Below are 13,255 nucleotides of genomic sequence, written 5' to 3'. Positions count from 1 at the left end.
TTCTTGGCCACTGATACTGACCTAAGAGCGGCCTATACAAGATCACTTAAATCAGAGGTTCTCAACCTTCCTAATGCTGCGATCCTTTAATAGGGTCCTTCATGTCGTAGTAACCCTCAGTCATAAAATTCTTTTTGTTGTAATGTAAATATCTGTGTCTTCTGATGGTCTTAGATGACCCCAGTGAAAGGGTCATTCAACCACCCCAAAGGGGTTGGGACCCACAGATTGAGGACTGCTGACTTAAATTTTTACTGATCTCACAGGAAGGGAACACAGGCTAGTGCCATCATGGCTGGACTGTGCTGGGGCCCTCTGGTACACATGTGGGTTACTCGGGTGGGTTGAAATGACCTCTTCCAGCTGAGAGGCTAGAAATGCCTCCTGACACACAAGAGACAGTGAGGAACATTGTGTGTCTTTAGCTCATATCACATATCAAATCCCATCTAATTCTTGTCTTGTTATGAATAATTTCACATAGACAAAAAAATGCTCAGACCATGTCCATTCCCTGTCCATCCAGGCCAGCCTCGGTGACTGTGGGACCTGGCCTCAAACACACAGTTGCTTTCTGAGCCTTGAAATCATCTCCCTGGACTCTACCCGGGAGCTCTGACACGCTAGCTTACTGTCTACTGTCAAAGGCAGACCTGCGTCTTTTTATTTTATGTGTCTGTGGAGGGTCGGGGAGATGGATGCACCAGCATGTGGGTGCACCTTGAAACCAGAACAGGGCATCAGATCCCTTGGAACTGGAGTTACAGACAGCTGTGCATGCTGGGAATAGAATCTAGATCCTCTGAAAGAGCAGCCTATGCTCTTAAGCGCAGAACCGTCTCTCCAGCCTGTCCGCTTAATTTTTGGTGCTGTGTCTCTTCCTGAGCCTGGAGCTCATCGATTTGGTGGGTGGGCCAATGGATCATCCTGTTTCTGATCTCCCTACCCCCCAGCACAGGAGTTACAGGTATACATTGCCATGTTTGCCTTGTACTTAGCTTTTGGGGATCCAAACTCAGGTCCTCAGGATTGCACCACAGCCACTCTGTTGACTGAGCCATTTACTAAGGGTTCTTAAATGCTCCAACCTCCCTTCTAGCCCGCCACCCACCAGAGGTAGTGGAAAAGAAAGGTTTAGGGCAAAAGGGGATCTGGACCTGTTTAGAAGTAGTTCTCTGGGAGCTATTCCAATCTTTGTCAGCAGTCCGACAGGAATCAGCAGCTACAGTCCAACCCACTCACCGCTCACAAATCAGCAATGGCAGTTCAATCCAGCAGAATCCACGAGGCTCCGCCAATCAGCACAAGTCCAAGGAAGCTCAAGAAGCCACCGGAATATCATGGGAAGTTCTTTGGCGAGTTACTCTCTAAGAAGTCACAAGTAAAGGTCAGCAATGCTATGCAAGGAAAACATGTGTGTCGCCAGCTAGTGAGGCGGAGCAAGGAGAACCAATGCCAGAGACTCCTCCTACTGTCCGTGAGGTCATATTTATATTCTTTCCAAAGGTCATGCATCCTTCCAGGTGTCTGCTTCAGCAAAGCATCCTTTCACCTGTCTGCCCCAGCAAAACATCATATGACATAACTGAGTTTCCAAAGAAACCAGAAATTTCCACTTCCTTCCCGAGCCCATCCATGCCCAGGAAAATTAAATGAGTTGTCCAAGGTGGGATAGTCAAAGCCTGGCACATCCTTCCTTCTCTTCCTACTGACTCCTCTGAGACTGGGAATTTCTCCTGAATGTCCCAAGAGTAGGAAATCTCCCCAAAGACACTACCCACCAACACACTCCTTAATCCTTAGATACTAAGGGATGCCACAGTCTCCAGAAAGCCTTCAAGTACTTCCTGTTGGCCACTCAGTAGCCCTTGTATGTGTCGACCCCCCTCCCACGCACTCCCCACCCTCCGCCACCCAGTTGTTCCTTTTCTCTTGTGTGAGGGGCGCACACTGTCAGTCTTGTAACTCTGCTGTGGCCGTTGATAAAGACACAAAGCCATTCAGAGTTTCCCAGCTGGGCCAGGAGGCAGAGGTTCAGGCAAGGCATGCACTGGCAGAGCCTGGACTGGAACTCAGGCTTGCACTCTCTGTGTTGTCTGTCAGGGTTTCTGGGTTTTACAGAGTGTGCTGTGGAGACCCTTAATCACTGTTGCAGCTAAGCACCAAAGGGGAAGCCCCGTCTTTCTCTCTCTCTCTCTCTCTCTCTCTTTTTTTTTCCCTTCGGAGCTGAAGACCGAATCCAGGGCCTTGCACTTGCTAAGCAAGCGCTCTACCACTGAGCTAAATCCCCAACCCAAGCCCCGTCTTTCTCAACCCTGATCCTTCCTTTCACCCTCTTCCCCACTGGTGCCTCCGTGCCTCCATTTCTCTCTCCCTGCCCCCCCCCCTCCCGTGTCTCCCCCTTCTTCCCCCTCTCCCTCTTCCTGGGCTCAATCTCCCCAGTCTCCTGCAATGGAATGGGAACTGTACCTTCAATCTCTGTAATACCCAGATATGGCCACTAGAGGGCAGACACGACATGAATCAGGATAAAAGGTGTGCGACACTATGTTTGGACCTGTGACTACAGTTCTTTGAGAAGCCTTTCCATTAGCCGGTGGTGGCAGGAGCTGTGGCTGTGGCTGTGGTAGTCAAGGCTGTTCACCCAACCAAATCTCCTTGTACTAATAAAAAGCGCAAGGCATCTCTAAGTGGGGTTATCTCATGCATACCATGATCCCCTGTGTTTGCAATCACAGCATCTCCACCCAGATGCCTAAGTCTGAAGTCAGGGTACCCTCAGCAGCAGCTTCCTCCTCTCTCAGTCTCTCCACTCTGCTCGGCTTCTGTCCGTGCAGTAGTTTATATTTTAGCCCACCAACATCAATGTGTTTACACCCTGGCTGCTCCGGCCCATCTGTCAGGCCCTTGTGTAACACGACTGCTTTTCCTAGAATTCAAGGAATGGATTGAAGGCTCGCACTGCATACACACTCACTACCCAGTCTTGCTTTTGTCAACAGATAAATGCCCTGCAGTTTCTGTTTGCACAACTTGAACACAGCTTTCCACTGGTAGAAGTTACTTTTAAAACAAAGACAGCACACACCTTTAATCCCAGCACTCCGGAGGCAAAGGCAGGTGGACCTCTATGAATCCGAGGCCAGCCTGTTCTACATAATGGGTTCCCGGATAGCCAGGGCTACATAGTGAGACCGTGAGTAGGGGAGTTCAATGCAAGCGCTCAGGTGGCAGAGGCAGGCGGATCTCTATGAGTACGAGGGTACACAGTGAGATCTGTGTCTGAGTAAGGTTATATGCGCATGCACAGGTGCCCTCAAAAGCCAGAGGCTTTGGATCCTTCTGCGGCTGGAGCTGCAGGAGGTTATGAACCACCTGACGTGGGTGTTGGGAACTGAACTCAGGACCTCAGCAGAAGCAGTGAGTGTCTTTAACTGCTGAGCTGTCTCTGCAGTCGCAGAGGTAGTTTTGAATTCCTTGAACTTTGTTCAAAATTCTGACTTTTTATTTATTTTTATATTTTTTTCCAGAGCTGGGGACCGAACCCAGGGCCTTGTGCTTGCTAGGCAAGCGCTCTACCACTGAGCTAAATCCCCAACCCCTATTTTTATTTTTTATTTTGGCATTTCATCCATTTAGAGCAACGACTCTCAACCTGTGGGTCTCAACCCCTTTGGGGGAATCACTTAATACCATCTGCATATCAAATATATATTCATAGTCTAGCAAAATTACAGTTATGAGATAACAACAAAAATAATTTTATGGTTGGGGGTCACCACAACATGAGGAACTGTATTAAAGGGTTGCAGCATTAGGAAGGTTGAGGACCACTGGTTTAGGGGTTTCCCATAGCAACACATTTTTTTCTTTCCTCCGTGTGGATTTAATTGTCAATATCTCTGTTGTTGGTACACTCACAGCCATTTTGTACTGTTTTCTACTCAGACTTTGCAAATCCTGGCTCATGACCACCCAAGGCACTCTAGCTACAGAAAACACGGCAATGATTAGGAGTTTTGGTTGGTTTTTTTTTTTTTGTTTTGTTTTGTTTTTTGTTTTTTGTTTTTTTTTTTTTTTGTTTTTTGTTTTTTGCATCAGAGTCTCATTGTGTAGCCCAGGCTACCCTCACAAACTTTTTTTCCTAAGTTAGGATCTCATGTAGCCTAAGCTAGCCTCAAACACGTTAGGTAGCCAAGCACGACCTTAAACTCTTTTTTTTTTTTCTTTTCTTTTTTTTTTCGGAGCTGGGGACCGAACCCAGGGCCTTGCGCTTGCTAGGCAAGCGCTCTACCACTGAGCTAAACCCCCAACCCCACGACCTTAAACTCTTGATCCTCCTGCCTCAGCCTTGGCTAGGATTACAGACACACCATGTTGGACTTGGCCTCTGCCCTGATTTAAGTTTTGTTTGGTCCAGAATCTTCCTGAAGAGTTCTTCTGAGGTTACAGGGTTCTGTCTGGGGCGATGAATTCAGGGGAACTAGATCTTGGTAGCACACAGACTCTCACATGCAAATCAGTCCGTCTCCATTCATGGCGGCTTTCTGGGACCACATTTGAGATAGACATGAGATACTAGTGCTTGCCCGGCTCTCGTTTCTCCAGGGACCTGGCTCTTCTCTCTAGAAGAGAGCAGAGTTTTTTTTTTTTTTTTTTTTTTAAGAGTTATTATTATAAAGTGTAGGGAGCGGTGCGACAGCTGTATGATAATGAGGTGAATCTGGCGCCCTCCTAACAACAGTACTGAGCATGCGTGGAGTTTTGCACCTGACATCAGTCTGGCTGGGGCGGTACTATGCTAAATGGGAGTTCGTGCCTCGCCAATCTCTGGAGGACAAGTAGCTGGGATGGCAGTGGGGTGACTCGTGCCCCACCAATCCCTGAAAGAAGATTAGCATACTGTTGTGTATATAAGCCGACAAAGCCGCTCGGCGCGGTAACACTTAAAGCTGTAACACTTAAAGCTGTAACACTTGGAGCTGTAACCCTTAGGGCTGGCTGCCGCCGCCTCCCTGTATCAACAAAGAAGGTGTCCTGCAGTAAAGGCTGTTGAGAAGAATCCAACCGTGTTGCGTCTTCCTTGCCGGACGAGGTGGGCACGACAAAGTGGTGGCCCGTACGGGGACGAGGACATCCTCATGGATCTCAGAACTCTTCAGCTTCAGGACGAGCGACGTCGGAAAAGTTCCCGGTAAGGGACGATAAAGTTCTCTGGAGGTAAGCAGAGACGATGGGAGCCTTGGGTTAGAGGCTAAAAGGTCTGCAGTCTGCAGCAATGTTGTTTCAAGTTGATCCTTTGTGGGCAGGATTTATAATTTTGTTTCTTTTTTTTCTTTGTGTGGAATAGAGAAGCCACAGACAGCAAGCTTAAGCCCGGACCAAAACCTCTTTGGCGAATGGTCCATGCCTGCTTAGAGGATAAACGATGTGAGGAAGCTGTTAGGACAGGTCAGAGGGTCCTTGCAGAGCAACAAGAAAGTATGTCAGAGGGAGAAAAGGTCTCGAAAGAAAAAAAGAAAAGAAAAGGAGATAAAAGGAACAGAGAGAAGGCAGAGATGAAAATAGAGGATAATCAGGACCAGGAAACAAATAAGATATATTCTTCTTTAAAAGCCTTGACCTTAGAAATGTCAGACAATCTAGAAAGCATCACCAACAGCTTAGAGAAAGTGAAACTAAAGGTAGAACCATCGGGTCCGGGGCCTCCCGCAGAGCAACAAAAGGAAGCGCAGGACTCCACCTCAGTTCCACCACCAGACTCATATTGACCCCTAGAATGGGAACTCAGGTGGTGGATACAGATTTTAAAGGCCCCAGTAAGCAGAATTCAGAAGGATCACAGAAATTGAAAGCATGTGCAAAGATAAAGATTTGGGGTAGTGGTAGTGGTCAAAAGGGGACACAGTAATAATGGTAAAATGTTTTTGTGTATGTGTTCTTTTAGAGTTATGTTAAAATCTAGAGAAGCAAAGTCGATTCTCATAGATGCTTTTAGTCTTTGGACCCTGACTAGAGACAATATACACCCTAGGCAAGAGAGAGAATGGGGTTGAGAAAAACAGTCCTCCCGAACTCTCCACAGATGCTTTGGCAAAAGAAGGAAATGAGCTTAAGTTTTTTGAAGCTCTCCTGGGAACAGAAGGAGGTGGGAGACGTCTTGCCTCCTTGTTGGCTCCTATTGGAGAAGTGCTTGTTTCTGGTTCTGGGTTCTTTAGGTAGGATGTCTGGGTCCCTTTGGTGGAACACCATCTAGTTCTTTTCCTCTGTGTCTATTGTTTGTCCTTGGTGCACCAAGCTGTGGATGTATGTCAATTTATGTCTGGGTTTTGCTTCTCATTGCTTGAATGTTTTGTGTTTCATGTTTAAAAGAAAAAAAAAAACCAAAAAAACAAGTGAGAAAAAAAAAAAAAAACAAGTGATTTTCAAAAATTACTAGGAAGCATAAATTGGATTCGACCCTATATAAAAATGCCCAATGTAGATTTACAACCACTTTATGAGGTCCTGAAAGGGGATTCTCAGCTTACTTCACCCCGTGTTTTAACCAAGGAAGCACGATTATCCTTGAGGAAAGTAGAAGAAAGACTAGAAAAGGCAATACTAAAAAGGTATAAGGAAGAGGAAGATCTGCTTTTGTGTATACTGAGAACTTTTCGTCAATCTACAGGAGTATTATGGCAACAAGGTCCACTTCTTTGGATTTATCCCCATATTTCTCCTAATAAAACCCTTGAATATTACCCTTCTGCTGTTGCACAGCTAGCTATATTAGGCGTTAAATCTTGCATTCAGCATTTTGGTATTTCACTAAAGAAAATTATTATACCATATACAACCACTCAGGTGGAAACATTGTGGCATTGATAGATGATTGGGCCATATTGCGCTGTAGTTTTGATGGAGAGTTTGACAATCATTATCCTAAGGATCCATTGCTACAATTTTTTACTGAACATCCAGTGATCTTTCCTAAGATCACTGCCTCAGAGCCTTTGTCTGGAGTGTTAGATATTTATACAGATGGCTCCAAAACCGGTGTAGGTGCCTATATGGTTGATTCTCAAGAACCAGTATTAATTCAATATAGTCCAGGTAGCCCCCAAATTACAGAATGTAAAATTGTATTGAAAGTTTTCAAAAGATTTCATGATTCTTTTAATTTAATTTCTGACTCTGCTTATGTGGTTAATGCGGTGCGCTCACTTGAAATTACAGGGCCAATTCGGTCGACTAGTACTGTATGTCAAATTCTTTTAGAATTACAAAATTTGATTTGGGCCAGAAAAAATAAATTTTTCATACAACATATTCGAGCCCATACTAATTTGCCTGGTCCCATGACCAGTAATAACGCCCTGGTGGATGCTAGTACTCGTAGAGAGTTTATTTTTCATGCTGCTCTGGTTGACCTCGCTAGAGAATTTCATCAAAAGTTTCATGTACCTGCCTTTACTCTTCAACAAAAATTTAAAATCTCTAGAGCTACAGCTCGTGATGTGGTGTTAAGTTGCCAGAATTGTGTTCAATTTCACCACCCTCCTCATGTAGGGATTAACCCTCGTGGTCTGATCCCGCTAAAACTTTGGCAGATGGATGTCACACACATATCTCAATTTGGAAATTTAAAATATGCTCATGTTTCTGTTGATACATGTTCTGGTATTATACATGCTACTCTGATGACTGGTGAAAAGGCTCGTAATGCCATTAGCCATTGCTTAGAGGCATGGACAGCCTGGGGAAAGCCTGATAGTCTCAAGACGGACAACGGGCCTGCCTACACTGCAAAGTCCTTTCAGGCATTTTGCCAGACAATGCAGGTCAAACATACTACAGGATTGCCATACAATCCCCAAGGTCAAGGAATTGTGGAAAGAGTACATCGTACCTTAAAAGAGCTGATAAAAAAACAAAAAGAGGGAATTGCCAGCAGCCGAACACCAAAAGAACAACTTTCTTTAGCTCTTTTTACTCTAAATTTCTTGATTTTGGATGCGCATGGCCGCTCTGCCGCGGATCGCCATGCTGCTACTACACCTATAACTAATGCAGAAGTAAAGTGGAAGGATGTCTTAACTGATAAATGGTGTGGCCCAGATCCCGTGATCTCGAGATCTAGGGGAGCTGTTTGTGTTTTTCCGCAGAATCAAGAAAATCCAATTTGGGTACCTGAGCGCTTGACTCGAAAATTGCCTTCTGCTCTTCCTGAAGATGAGACTACGAACCCTACTGTTACTACTGGGAATGTTAATACAGGTTAATTCGCTCACCCTGTGGGCTATTGCCAGATCCTGGCCAGTACCCATGCCAGTCCATAGCAATTCTACTGTTTTACCAACCTTTTTCTCTACCTCCTGTTTGCGTGATGTTCCCTGTATAGTGCCAACTGGAGAAATGCCCCAACGGTATGCCGCCACTAACGTTTCTCTGTTGCATACCTTATGTTTTACCATTAAAGACTCTTCCCTGCCCTGTATTTGGTTACGTAGAGCTACGTTAGCTAATTGGTTGAATCCTATAAGTGACAGCACAATGAACACCGGGATCATCCTGGCTGCTTTGAGTCAAATTGCCCAGGGAGTCTCTTCACCCAGCGAGGACATGTCAGTCGATAGTTCTGCTGATCTGAACATTACAACACTAATTGTGATGCATAATTGTAGTGTTCCATCACGCCCAGGGCAAGGTAACTATGCACAGAATAGCTCTACCCGTCGTAGAGTCTTACCCGCTTGCCCCCCGCATCAAGAGTTTCCACCTAATTTTACCCCATGTCAGAGTCCATTCCATAGAACAAAACAATTCCTACCGGGATTTGAATTTTCCTCTCCTCTTGGCCATGTACAGTATGACTGGGGGGAGAATAAGACTGGCAAGCATAATCTCTGGCCTTGGTTTCAATGGGTGCTGTCCAATGAGCAAGGGGCATATACATCCCTGACCCCCTTTGCTAGGTTGATGGGTGAGAACTTCATGCTGTATAATGTTTCGGCTACCAGAAAAAATGATACCAGGTTGACCAATATTCAATATAATAACCTTTTGGAACATAATACTGCCACTAGTACTTCAGTATGTGTTAGATCACCCTTTTTTCTTTCTGATAAGCACTAATGTCAACAATAGTGTTTTAAATTGTAATAGCTCTGATGTAGTCTGCTATTTAGCTGAATGCTGAGATGGCAACAATGACACCGCAGTAATGGTCAAGATTCCCTCCTTTGTGCCAATCCCAGTAGAGGCAAACCCAGATAGTTTTCCTATTCTCAATTTGCTGAGAACCAAAAGAGATTTTAGAATTACAGCAGTCATAATTTCAGCCATCGTGCTGTCTGCTGCCTCAGCTACCACAGCTACAATCGCTATGACCAATCAAATACAGACAGCTGAGACTGTCAATCAGATTGTAGAAAGAACTACAATGGTGCTAGAGATACAAGAAGAATTTAATACTCATTTGGCATCTGGCCTTCTATTAGCCAATCAAAGGATAGATTTAGTTCAAGAACAAATTGAAACACTGTATCATATGACACAGCTGTCTTTCCTCCCTAAGAGGTTTATACATTACTCCTTTGCAAGCCAACTTTTCTCAACATTCTCAACAGAGCAAAGAAATCTCAAATTATCTGAAAGGAAACTGGTCCATGAAAGCAGAGCAACTATCCAGACAATTGCTGATGCAGATTGCTGTCCTCAACAGCACTAGGCTGGACCCCATCACAATTGAAGACTTTACCTCATGGATTACCAATGCTTTCTCCTTTTTTAAGGAGTGGGCGGGCATGTTTGCCTGGGGAGCTATTGTCCTCCTGGGATGCGGAGTATGTCTCTGGCTTATTGGCCGTTTAAAAAGAGAACATGCCAGACACAAAGCGGTTGTTTACCAGGCTATGACTGCCATTGACAATGGTGCTTCTCCCAATGTATGGCTGGCCTCTTTGAAAGATTAAGAGTTCGCCCTAGATCATTTTTGTCACAGTCATGTGGGGTCATTGTATCCAGGGACGGGCAACTTTCCTCGAGCTCGGACCAACCTAAGACACGGGGCCCGGTGGCGATAGGGTGACCCAACGACGGGTAAGGCTGAGTCATCGTCAGGAACGACCTAAGACAGGAGCAATGACAAGATTGACGTGACACCCAGATCTAGACCAGTCATTTTATTAAACAAAAAAGGGGGAGATGTAGGGAGCGGTGCGACAGCTGTATGATAATGAGGTGAATCTGGCGCCCTCCTAACAACAGTACTGAGCATGCGTGGAGTTTTGCACCTGACGTCAGTCTGGCTGGGGCGGTACTATGCTAAATGGGAGTTCGTGCCTCGCCAATCTCTGGAGTAGCTGGGATGGCAGTGGGGTGACTCGTGCCCCACCAATCCCTGAAAGAAGATTAGCATACTGTTGTGTATATAAGCCGACAAAGCCGCTCGGCGCGGTAACACTTAAAGCTGTAACACTTAAAGCTGTAACACTTAAAGCTGTAACACTTGGAGCTGTAACACTTGGAGCTGTAACACTTAGGGCTGGCTGCCGCCGCCTCCCTGTATCAACAAAGAAGGTGTCCTGCAGTAAAGGCTGTTGAGAAGAATCCAACCGTGTTGCGTCTTCCTTGCCGCACGAGGTGGGCGCGACAATAAAGAATTTGCAAATTTAGAAAAATCACACACCAAATTCAACAGACCCAAAGTCCACACATGTCAGTGAACTTCTAGCCAGTGTGGAGCTGTGAAACTCCACATTGGATTTTAGGCCTTCTCTCTTGGACATATTTTATAGACATGTATCCACCACAATATGAAAAATCCACAACAGAGTTGAAACTAAAAGACAAAAACAACAACTGAAACCCAATTAACTTTTATAAAAAACTTCTTTATCTTTTTTAAAGATTTATTTATTTTATGTATGTGAGTGTACTGTAGCTGTCTTCAGACACACCAGAAGAGGGCATCAGATCTCATTACAGATGGTTGGGAGCCACTTGTGGTTGATGGGAATTGAACTCAGGACCTCTGGAAGAGCAGTCGTGCGCTCTTAACCACTGAGCCCCAGAACCCCCATTCAGCTTTATGTCTTCTTATGACTCCTGTCCCTCTGTGTCCTGTCCTTCCTTGGTATCTAATATTTTCTCCTTCTTATTTTCCTTTCTTCGTGCCAAGAAGCTGAACTCTAGTCCTAAAAGGGCATTTTCTTAGGGCTGGGAAGATGGCTCCTGGTGGAGCACTTGCTGTCCTTACACAGAACCTAGGTTCAGGTTAACTCCAGTTCTAGACGATACAGCGCCCCTTCTGGCTCCATTGAGTATTGCACACATATGGTGCACTTACATTTAGGCAGAACACTCATACACATAAAATAAAATTAGGGGCTGGAGAGCTGGCTCAGTGGTTAAGAACACTGGCTGCTCTTCTAGAGGACCTGGGTTGGATTCTCAGCAACTACATACATGGCAGCTCACAACTGGCTGTAGGTCCAATTCCAGGGGCTCTGAAGCCCTCTTTTGGCCTCTGGGCAGCAAGTAAGCAATAGACAGACATACGTTCAGGCAAGACACTCATACACATGGATAAAAATAAGAAATTTAAAATAAGTACTTTAAAATATTTTTCTTCACTGAAGAGAACTTTTTCTTACACAATTTCTATAATCATCGCTTCTCATACTAGTTAGACATTTTTTTTTTCAGGTACAAAAAATTGAATATGAGTTTAAAATGCCCTTCCTATTCATCTCTGCTTTGCCTCAAGTCTCTTATTCTTCCATTCTGACGTCCTTTCTTTCTTTCTTTTTCTTTTTTTTAAAGATTTATTCATTTATTATATGTAAGTACACTGTAGCTGTCTTCAGATACACCAGAAGAGGGCATCAGATCCCATTACAGATGGTTGTGAGCCACCATGTGGTTGCTGGGAATTGAACTCAGGACCTCTGGAAGAGCAGTCAGTGCTCTTAACCGCTGAGCCATCTCTCCAGCCCTCTTCCTTCCTTCCTTCCTTCCTTCCTTCCTTCCTTCCTTCCTTCCTTCCTTTCTTTCTTTTTTCTTTTTTCTTTTTTCCGGAGCTGGGGACTGAACCCAGGGCCTTGCACTTGCTAGGCAAACGCTCTACCACTGAGCTACATCCCCAAACCCCCCTTAATCCCAGCATTTGGTGGATCTCTGAGTTCAAGGCCAGCCTGGTCAACAGAACAAGTTCCAGGACAGCCAGGGCTACACAGAAAAATTTTGTCTTGAAAAAACAAAAAAACAAACAAAAAACCCCTCTGAGGTACAAATCACTTATACAGTTGACATGTGTCCTCTACATTTTATGAAAGATTTAAACAAGCAGATCAAACACTTCTAGGCCACTGGCTCTTCGGAAGGGGTCAGTCCAGCTTGAGAATGCGCTGTTCCACAATCTCCTTTGCAGCTGCCACTCGCTCATTGTCATTTATCTGCTCGTTGTCACCTTCCGAGTTCCTTCAGAAATGTAGATTTCCAGTTTGTGTTTGAATGGCAGACACCGCTGGTGCTTTGCTCTTAAGCACAGTCCAGTAAGAGTTGCCAAAGAACAGTGAGGAGCTGTTGGTGCGAAACGTGATAATAAGCAAAATAGTCATCTTCAGTTTTTTCTTGAACTTCCACACAACTCTCTGTGACCACTTCCAGTTCCTCTAAAAGTACTGGGCTTTTCTGGGTCTCGGATAGTTCTAGCATTTTCTCTTCCCTGATCCCGGTCTGCTGGGCAGCTCCCTGCTCAGAAAAGCCGGAGAGCCATAGGCCCCTGCTCAGCATCCAGGAGAGCAGCCCAGATACTTGCTTCATCCTCACGCTCCGCCATCCCTGCTGACTGTCCCAACTGAGCCACCGTCTTTCCACAGCTGACCTCAGGAGTTAACTTCCTGGTATTCAAATAAACCAAGACATGTGTAAAGGTTTAGGGGAGCAGAGAATCCTGATGTTCCTTTTGTGGTATTGCTGTAGACCGTGAGCTTTCTATCTCACTTCATCTTCTAGGGTACTGAGTGAAAACTTTTGTACATTTATCTTTTTAATGTGTCTGTGTGTGCCTGTGTGTCTGTGTGTGTGTATGTGTGTGTTTGTGTGTGTGTGCATTTTCAGGTGCATGTATGTGTGCCTGTGTTTTCATGTGTGTGCTTTTGCGTGTGCGTGTGCGTGTGTCTGTGTGTGCGTGTGTGTCTGTGTGTCTGTGAGTGTATGTGTGTGCGTGCGCGTGCGTGTGTCTGTGTATGTGTGTGCGTGTATGTGT

General features: G+C 45.2%; 1 pseudogene; it reads right to left on the bottom strand.

The window, feature by feature from the left end:
* Positions 1–12,371: 12,371 nt before the first annotated feature.
* Positions 12,372–12,810, bottom strand: Ciao2a-ps1 (cytosolic iron-sulfur assembly component 2A, pseudogene 1; annotated as a pseudogene).
* Between the last annotated feature and the right edge of the window lie 445 nt (positions 12,811–13,255).

The sequence above is a fragment of the Rattus norvegicus genome, chromosome 20 (genome assembly GCF_021556685.1).
Source record: "Rattus norvegicus strain SHRSP/BbbUtx chromosome 20, alternate assembly SHRSP_T2T, whole genome shotgun sequence".
Lineage (NCBI taxonomy): Eukaryota > Metazoa > Chordata > Mammalia > Rodentia > Muridae > Rattus > Rattus norvegicus.
Note: the sequence above shows the minus strand (reverse complement) of the source record. Positions and strands in the feature narration are given on the sequence as shown.